A 10,102-nucleotide genomic window follows, 5' to 3' on the forward strand; every position below is an offset into this window, starting at 1 on the left:
GCTGTTTGTGTATATTATTACTACCGGGCATCTCTTAACTAAGGTTAAGTGTCTCATAGCAGTGCTTGGAGGCAATAAAGATGTTACCCATGTCAAGGAAGTCAAATTTGAATTGCAATTTGGGGCCTATGCCCTCCCCCTTTATTCATAGAGGTAAGCGAGACTCACGGCCTAGATGATGAAGAGCACAGAGAACACAAAGACACATTAAATAAACACACTGAATGTGCAAACAGATGAGCATGAATCAAGCACATCTGCCACTCACCGGTGTGTGGATAAAAAAATCATACACATACTGTACACTGCCATAAGGAAAAAAAATCTACTCTCAATGATGTGTTATTGAGGTCACCACATGCCCATTAAACTCTGTCAGACATGGAAATTAATGGAAATCTGACCTCCGGAAGTGGAAATACAGATGGATACCAAATGCAAAACAACCAACAACTTCTCTCTCAGTATGAGAGGATAGAAATCTAACTGAGGCTTTCTCATCAAAGTTTCATTTCATTGCTGTTCATCACACTTTCTGCTTGTGACCTCTTTAGAATTGGATTCTACATTATTAGTCACTGTTATTGCTTCAGCAAGTAGTTAATCCCTGAGCATTCTCTACCAAAATCTGATCAAATCTGATCAAACTCTTCACCTGTAATGTCAAAGTAGACCATCTGCTAATAGATCTTGGCTTCCTGTGGTTTGAAAATGATGTTGACATCTGAGGTGGTGTTTGGTCAAATGTCCCCCTCCTGCAGGCAACAGAAAGGCTACTTTAAACACTATGCCTCTTACAATATTTGTTGGTCACAGATACCTTTAAAAAAGGTAGGGGCGTGGATCTGAAAACCAGTGTGTTTCTGGTGTAACTACCATTTGCCTCATGCAACTCGACAACTGTCCTTTACATAGAGTTGATTAGGCTGTTGATGGTGTACTTTGAACTGTTGTCCCAATCCTCTTAATGGCTGTGCAAAGTTGCTGGATATTGGCGGGAACTAGAACACGCTGTCGTACACGTGAATCCAGAGCATCCCAAACAGGCTCAATGGGGGACATGTCTGGTGTGTATGGATAAAATGCAATTGTATTCATTGTACGTAGTTTATGTCTGCCCATACTATAACCACACCGCCAGCATGGGGAACTCTGTTCACAATATTGACATCAGCTAATTGCTCGCCCACATGACGCCATGCACACTGTCAGCCATCTGCCCGGTACAGTTGAAACTGAAATTAATCCATGAAGAACACTCTTCTCCAGTGTGCCATTGAAGGTGAGCTTTGCCCACTAAATTCGGTTACAATGCCGAACTGCAGTCAGGTCAAGACCCTGGTGAGGACGACGAGCACGCAAATGAGCTTCACTGAGACAGTATCTGACAGTTTATGCAGAAAATATTTGGTTGTGCAAACCCACAGTTTCATCAGCTGTCCAGGTGGCTGGTCTCACTGCCAAATTCTCTAAAACGACATTGGAAACGGTTTATGGTAGAGAAATGAACATCCAATTATCTGGCTATAGCTCTGGTGGACATTCCTGCAATCAGCATGCCAATTGCACTCTCCCTCAAAACTTGAGACATCTGTCATTGTGTTAACTGACAGAACTGCACATTTTAGAGCAGCCTTTTATTGTCCCCAGCACAAGGTGCACCTGTGTAATGATCATGCTGTTTAATAAGCTTCTTGATATACCACACCTGTCAGGTGGATCGATTATCTTGGCAAAGAAGAAATGCTCACTAACAGGGATGTAGACAAATACGTGCCCAAAATGTGAGAGAAATAAGCTTTTTGTGAGTTTAGAACATTTCTGGGATATTTTATTTCAGCTCATGAAATATGGGGTCAACACGTTACATGTTGAGTTTATATTTGTATTCAGTGTCATATAAAATGATATATCATAATACTCCCCTAATCCAAGTATTATTCTTTATCATCAAAGACAACTTATGTCTGCTGAAAGATAAAGCTTCTGTCCAAATGGTAGTGTCTTTATCAAATAGATCAAGTCATCCAGTGGAAAAGAAAAGCAGCTGGGTGTTAATGTAGTACTTAGAAAGACACTAATGTAATCATAATCAGCAGACCTCTGGAGAGCAGAAGGACAAGTTTGCCTTAGGGTAACAGTGGGGTTCTGGCCCCACTCTGTGCTGACAGAGCACACCTCTTCAAGGTGCTATACAGAATACTTGGGTGCAGAGTTTGTCTTTGGGAGGCTTGGCTTTATTTGGAGGGTGTCTGTGTTTGTTTTCCACTCTTCCTTTCCAACTCTCTGACACAAAACCACATGACCAGACAGGAGAGTGAGACATCAAGGGCAAATGTTGGTAAGACTTCCCTGAGGACATAGTGTGCTTAACAAATGCCTGGGGAGAGTTGGGTGTCAGGATGGATGAAAGAATGAGTGGCTGTCTCCCCAGGGGCATCTCAGTCCAACGGTCAGACTCCGAGACAGCAGGTGAGATCAGGTTAGAGGCTGAACTGATCCAAGTGGCCACGCCTCTGACTCAGCAAGGACAGTCTCCCTCTGTGTTTGTGAATGCTGAACATATGGCTACTCATAAGTGCTCACACACACTGCCACACAAAAAAAATTCAACACAAATTGGGATGAAAAATATGAAATTGAATATAGGAATATCCAGGGGATTTTTATAGCTGCTGTGGAGCAGTGACTCACTGCTAGCTGCATGGCAAAATGATATGCAGAGAGAGTTTTAAATGTGTTTTTAAAGGTTGGAGTTATTTCATCAAAGTGCTAAAGTTTGTCTTCTACCACAGCTGAGTACTCCACGGAGACAGATGTGTCACTGTCACCAGAGGCTGGAGGTGTGAACCAGGCAACGGGAAAACAAAGGCCTATGCCCAACCACTGCAGACACCACACTGAGTTATAGGGGTTGGTACAGAATGCTGGTACAGGGTATAATGCGATAAAGTGCATCCCTGAAATTAGTTATTAAAGTTTCCTTAGGGATTACAGGGCAAACCAAATAAGCATGAGGATACTATGGGAGGATTTTGGTATGCAAGTTGGCCTAGCTACTGCTGTGCAAAAAAACATGATGGCATTTGAGAAAACTATCCCTTAAATGCACTTTGCGTGCACTTTGTGACTCACATACTGAGTAAAGTCTATAATCCCAGAGGGTGATTAGGTATCATGTAATTCAGCCTTGGTGATACTGTGTACTGTAGCGTAGCCTGCATTAGACCATAAGCTAAGACAAACACATTACGTTTGTTTAGACTGTTGGTCAATGGGCATGGGCACCAAAGCTACTGTACCATGAACCATTGGACTCCCTATAAGAGAACATTTGCTATCAGCTCACAGTAAAATGCCCCCATCCTCCCTTCATCCCATCTCTACATAGCACACCAAAGATTCCACTATGATGCAGTTGTCTGAGAAGGACAGCCGTTTCTCCTTCAGCTGCCTGCGTCGGTCTTGGAAGGTGCGTGAGAGGGTGGACAGGCGGAGTGGGGTCTGCGTGGAGTGGGGTCTACGTCACACTCTGTCAGGAACTGATCCATCTCATCCTCCTCTTCCCGCTGCAGCTCGGAACAGAACCTAGATTCACGGCAGAGCAGAGAGATCCACAGCGAGAGAGAGTGAGTAGGGGATGAAGACAGAGGAGCATCTAAACAGGCTACATGCAAAGGCGTTGATCTGGACTGACCATCAAGCTTTTCTGATGATCCATTAGCTAAGGGTCACTTTAGATGTTTGTTTTACAGGAAATCAATGTATGTTGATGTGTTAATCACGTTTACATTGGGATGTACATGATGGAGATGCGGGCTGCTGCTCCTCCTCCTGTTCAGTGGCACATCTCTTCCACTGATAGTGGACTATAGTATCACTCCTGTTCACTATGGAGACTGAGCTTTGGTTGGCTATGGAAATGTAGGTTGTCTCCACTATGACAGAGTTCCTAGCCAGCCTCACATTCACGTCTGTAGACACTCCACACAGACTGATGTAAACATCCTCCCCGGAGGAGAAACAACAGACACACACAGCTACTGGATTATCTAACAACTCATTAAGAGTGCTATAGCTGGGCAATGTACATACACTGTATGTAGAACGTCAAAAGTACATGTGGGTAGATTCTAAAATACAGGCCTTTTCTATTAGTAATGGGGGGGAAAATTGATACAGTTACATTTCGGGATATTATTTTTGAGTTTTGGTTTAGCTGTACCTGTACCAAAACTCCAGTATTTTTCCTTTATAGTTTTTTCACCATCTTCTTTTTAAATTGGGAGCAAATTTGTTAACAGCACTTTATTTCCATGACGGATGAAAACTTGTTTTCTCATGGCTCTCTCTTGTCTCTCTGTGTAATTAGGGTGATGGTACGAGGGCCAGATTGGGAATTTAGCCAGGACACTCTTACGATACTGTAAGTGTAAGTACAATGGGATCTTTAGCGACCACAGAGAGTCAGGATACATGTTTAACATCCCATCCAAAAGACAGCACACTACTCAGGGCAATGTCCCCAATCACTGCCATGGGGCACTTTTTTAAACCAGAGGAAAGCGTGCCTCCTACTGGACCTCCAACACCACTTCCAGCAGCCGCTGGTCTCCCATCTAGGGACCAACCAGGACCAACCCTGCTTAGCTTCAGAAGCAAGCCAGCAGTGGAATGCAGGGCTGCAATAAAATGACAGTATCGAATTGCAATACATAGTGTATCGGAACCAAAATATTGTGATAATTTAGTGTCGTGAGGTCCCTGTCAATTCCCAGCCCTATTTTCTAAACAGTTCATTATCTGTCAGGACTTTATGGCAAAGCCACAAATGTGATGCTATAGTCTAGCCCAGTAGTCTAGTAGTCTAGTGTTTCTTAAACCTTTTCTATGCGAGACCCAAATGAGAAATTTACCATCCTCCCATGATCCAAATCGTTATCCAAAGATACTGTGTGATGATAGATTCTCATAACTGCAACCCACCTCTCACATGCCCAGGGTCCACCAGGGCCCATAGTTTCAGAAACCCTGGTCCAGCCAGTGGGCTACTGTTGGTCGGTGCTTCATAATTGGTCATGGAGATGGCGCTGTTGGATTAGCATGACATGTAGGCTATACTCTGTCTGAGCCATCCACAACAATTACAGAGTCTCTCTTGGACCAAGTGACACAAAACACATGGTTCCCACCGGAGCAGTCAGCTTACAGAATGAAAACAGAAAAACAATGCAAAAATCAGCCTGTGGAATATGTAAATACTTTGAGCATTTTGTTTTGTTTGGCTAGTTTGGATACATTCAAAACAGAACCATGGTGCTTTAGCAGAGATCCCAATCTGACCCTAACGAGTGAACCAAGACACAATTGAACCCCAAATTAAATAGGCTGGTATTCAAATTGCATCCTGGATTTAAACAAGCAGCCATCAAACTTTATTTAGCCAAAATGCGTTTTGTGTTAGATTCAAGTAATATAATACAATTAAACCCAATGTGATGATGTGGATGATTATCTAATAGGCTTTATTATTATTATTCTTACTACAATTTATCCACAACGGTATAGTCACATTTAACATTATTCATATTTTCTTCAAGGCCAAATGAGCTAAATCCATCAATAAGAATAAACCTGTAACAGAGAAGCCCTACTGCAGATTTACAAACAAATTAAATGTCCCTTGGCTCCGCAGAGCAAGAGAGGGAGGAGGAGGAGGGGGGCATCTGAGTCCTGGTTCCTTGGAGAATGCACTAAGTAAACACATACTGAAAGTGCACATGAACAGTCTTTACCATTGCATCAATGACATACTGACTGACAGACTGACTGACTGACCAACTGTGGTAGATACCCTAGACAAATAGGCTAGACAGACAGGCTAGACAGACAGGCTAGACAAATAGGCTAGACAGACAGGCTAGACAGACAGGCTAGACAGACAGGCTAGAAAAATAGGCCAGACAGACAGGCTAGACAGACAGGCTAGACAGCTATGCTAGACAGATTGGCTAGACAGACAGGCTAGACAGATAGGCTACACAGACAGGCTACACAGACAGGCTAGAAAGATAGGCTAGACAGACAGGATAGACAGACAGGCTAGACAGACAGGCTAGACAAATAGGCTAGACAGACAGGCTAGACAAATAGGCTAGACAGACAGGCTAGACAGACAGGCTAGACAGATAGGCTAGACATACAGGCCAGACAGACAGGCTAGACAGACAGGCTAGACATATAGGCTAGACAGACAGGCTAGACAGACAGGCTAGACAGACAGGCTAGACAAATAGGCTAGACAGACAGGCTAGATAGACGGGCTAGATAGACAAGCTATGCAGATAGGCTAGACAGACAGGCTAGACAGACAGGCTAGACAGACAGGCTAGATTGACAGGCTAGACAGACAGGCTAGACAGACAAGCTAGATAGACAAGCTAGATAGACAGGCTAGATAGACAGGCTAGACAGACAGGCTAGACAGACAGGCTAGATAGACAGGCTAGATAGACAGGCTAGACAGACAGGCTAGACAGACAGGCTAGACAGACAGGCTAGATTGACAGGCTAGACAGACAGGCTAGACAGACAAGCTAGATAGACAAGCTAGATAGACAGGCTAGATAGACAGGCTAGACAGACAGGCTAGACAGACAGGCTAGATAGACAGGCTAGATAGACAGGCTAGACAGACAGGCTAGACAGACAGGCTAGACAGACAGGCTAGATAGACAGGCTAGACAGACAGGCTAGACAGACAGGCTAGACAGACAGGCTAGATAGACAGGCTAGACAGACAGGCTAGACAGACAGGCTAGATAGACAGGCTAGATAGACAAGCCAGACAGACAGACTCACACTTGAATTGTGTAGTAAAAAACATGTTGTTGTGTCTTTTCAGATAGTTCCACAACAGGCTCATTAGTACTTAGTAGTCCACCCAGTGGGACCAGTCTGTAGTCAAGTAAACTGTCCCTGTGGATTTCCTTGCCCTTATTCCACAAATGTGAGTAAATAATTGAGGTAGTGAAATTGAAATAACAAGCAATTTAGGCTTTGTTTTCCAATAAGAAGCCTGAGACTACAGTATACCTAAATCCAATGCTGGAAAACAGTCCATCTGTATCAAAAATGATGTAAAGCCTACAGTACTCTACAGTACTCTACCCCTTTAAAATATTAGTGAAAGAACGATAAATGTACTTAAGACATTATATACACCTCCTGTAACCATGCATCTTTTATCTGCAAAATGAGGGATGCAGATTAGGCCATACAGTACAGTTAAATTATCTCATTAAAAAATATCTTCAAAGAACTTACTATGAAGGATTGGCTTGACAGTTTGTCTCTGAAATGGGTGTCTCAGATCAAGTCAGATGAAGGACAACATCCAGGGATAAGGAGCTTTTTCATTAAGACATTCGTATCAATGTCACAACCTCATAAATCTATCCACTTTGTATTTGATCCACCAAGTTCTCCTGTTGAACACCGAAGTAGACGTATTACAGTGGATAGACTGTGAGAATTCAGTGAAAGCACTCTGTTGGGACGCAGGGACAATGCAAGGTGGGTAAGCAAGCTAGCTACTATAGTTGCTGCCCAGATAAATAACTTAATGTTGTCTCAGGAGGAACCATGGATGGTTAATAGCATCTCTAGAGCAAATATACACTTAAAACCAGCATGTACACTAAGTGTACAAAACACTATGAACACTGCTCTTTCCATGACATAGACTGAACAGGTGAATCCAGGTGAAAGCTATGATTATTGATCATTTGTTAAATTGCCCTCGATTGATGTCACTTGTTAAATCCACTTCAATCAGTGTAAATGAAGGGGAGGAGACAGGTTTTAGAAGGATTTTTAAGCCTTGAGACAATTGAGACATGGATTGTGTATGTGTGCCAATCAGAGGGTCACTGGTCAAGACAAAATACTTACGTGCCTTTGAACGGGGTATGGTAGTAGGTTTCAGGCGCACAGGTTTGTGTCAAGAACTGCAACACTGCTAGGTTTTTCACGCTCAACAGTTTCCCATGTGTATCAAGAATGGTCCACCACCCAAGGACATCCAGCCAACTTGACACAACTGTGGGAAGCATTGAAGTCAACATGGGCCAGCATCCCTGAGGAACACTTTCGACACTTAAAGTCTATGCCCCGACAAAATGAAGGCTCTTTTGAGGGCAAAAGAGGAGGGGGAGGGGTGTTCTTAAATGTTTTGTACACTCAGTGCATAATGACAAACAAAAAAAAGAATTGATATTATATTTTTACGTTATCATATGTCAGGTGCAATAAAGCTGTGATATACTTGTATGTCCTACAAAAAAAAGAGAATAGAAAAGAGGGGGAAATGAAGGCACCAAAATTATCACTGAAATCCTGATGCTATGACAACTGTTGACAGGCAGGGAACATTAGCCTCTCTCCCACACTGCTCAAACCAATCTCATGCTTTCATCATCTCATTTTCTCAAGAGATTAATTCTGCACAGCCATCAGTTTCCAGGCTATGCAGAGGATATTTTAACCTCAGCTGATACTACTGCTGAAAGTTCTCCATTTGCTTGCCCATGCTGCATTTGACAATAGACTGTGTGAGTGTGTGTGTGTGTGTGTGTGTGCGTGCGTGCGAGCTTGTGCCTGTGTGTGTGTGTGTGTGTGTGTGTGTGAGAGAGAGCTCCTGTGCTTTCCTAAAAGAGTCTAGGCTAAACTCATCAAGGAACTGTCTCTTTGTTCCTAAATAAACACACAAAAAAAAGTAAATATGAGCAGCGATAAGACTATAACTAATTCATTCATTCCAATAGCAAAGGTAGCCTGTCTTGAACCCAAGGATAGCATTTCTCACCAGAATTGACTTTGAGGTTTTTTTACTGTGTGAATATTGTTGCTGGTTTTTATCTAGCACATCAAAAGAACAGGAGAGAGTACCATTTCTTGTCTCCTGTCACCTAGCATCCAAGTATTCAGACAGGAGCAAAGATAGCAACCTGACCGCTGTTTTCATTATTGTGTTGATTTTAGGAAAATGACATAGCAGTGACTGGGGAGCTGGATTCATATCTAACGAGATGGTTATCATATTGAATCTCAGTAACTAGCAGTCACACCCTTGAGCAAAGGAGGCTAATTTGTGACGCATCAGCTACAGTTCAATAAAATCTACAATATGTAAATGTGTTCAAGATGAGGGTTTCTCGAGGGCAAATTAATAAATCAATAGATCGATTGATTAGAATAGATGGGTACTGTCTGTAAAGTAACATCAGAGAGATAAATGCATCCCACCACTGCCAACATTTTACCATGGTTAAAATGATATGTTCATGGGTCAAACATGTACTACTTGTCCAGTACTTCTTGACAAGATACTTATGACTTTCTGCCCAGAAATGTAAGTTTGAAGTCCCAATATGAGAGTGAGAGCCTGCAGTGAGGCTGCTCTCTGGCAGGCTCCATTCACTGACTCCAGAGTGTAACCTCCAGATCAGCTTAATCTGAAACATAGATGAGAAGGAGACAGGGAAAGGTGCTAAATTAAAAATGATATTCAACTGATGGGCCTAAAGTGGTCTTTTAGAGCAGAGCACTTTATAAAACGTTAATGCTGCTGCCCTTCAGTAGACCTGGATGTTTATGCAGTGAGACAGCAGAGCACCAAGCACCACCTGAGGCAAACACACACACACACACACACACACGTCAGTGGCCCATCATTCCTATCAGTGGCCCCTCATCCCCGTCAGTGGCCCACCATCCCCGTCAGTGGCCCATCATCCCCGTCAGTGGCCCATCATCCCCGTCAGTGGCCCATCATCCCCGTCAGTGGCCCATCATCCCTGTCAGTGACCATTCATCCCCGTCAGTGGCCCATCATCCCCGTCAGTGGCCCCTCATCCCCGTCAGTGGCCCATCATCCCTGTCAGTGGCCCCTCATCCCCGTCAGTGGCCCATCATCCCCGTCAGTGGCCCATCATCCCCATCAGTGGCCCATCATCCCTGTCTGTGGCCCATCATCCCTGTCTGTGGCCCATCATCCCTGTCTGTGGCTATTATTACAAAATGATTATGTTTATTATTTATC

General features: G+C 43.4%; 1 long non-coding RNA gene across 2 annotated transcripts in view; it reads right to left on the reverse strand.

The window, feature by feature from the left end:
* Positions 1 to 112: 112 nt before the first annotated feature.
* Positions 113 to 10,102, reverse strand: part of LOC149985216 (uncharacterized) — a 24,344-nt gene continuing 14,354 nt past the window's right edge. For both annotated transcript variants that reach the window (XR_016488109.1, XR_016488106.1), the window contains one exon: positions 113 to 3,588. This is a non-coding gene — a long non-coding RNA (uncharacterized LOC149985216). The remainder of the gene's footprint in view (positions 3,589 to 10,102) is intronic.

The sequence above is a fragment of the Oncorhynchus mykiss genome, chromosome 2, assembly GCF_057628025.1.
Source record: "Oncorhynchus mykiss isolate SJ-2025 chromosome 2, ASM5762802v1, whole genome shotgun sequence".
NCBI classification, from domain to species: Eukaryota; Metazoa; Chordata; class Actinopteri; order Salmoniformes; family Salmonidae; genus Oncorhynchus; species Oncorhynchus mykiss.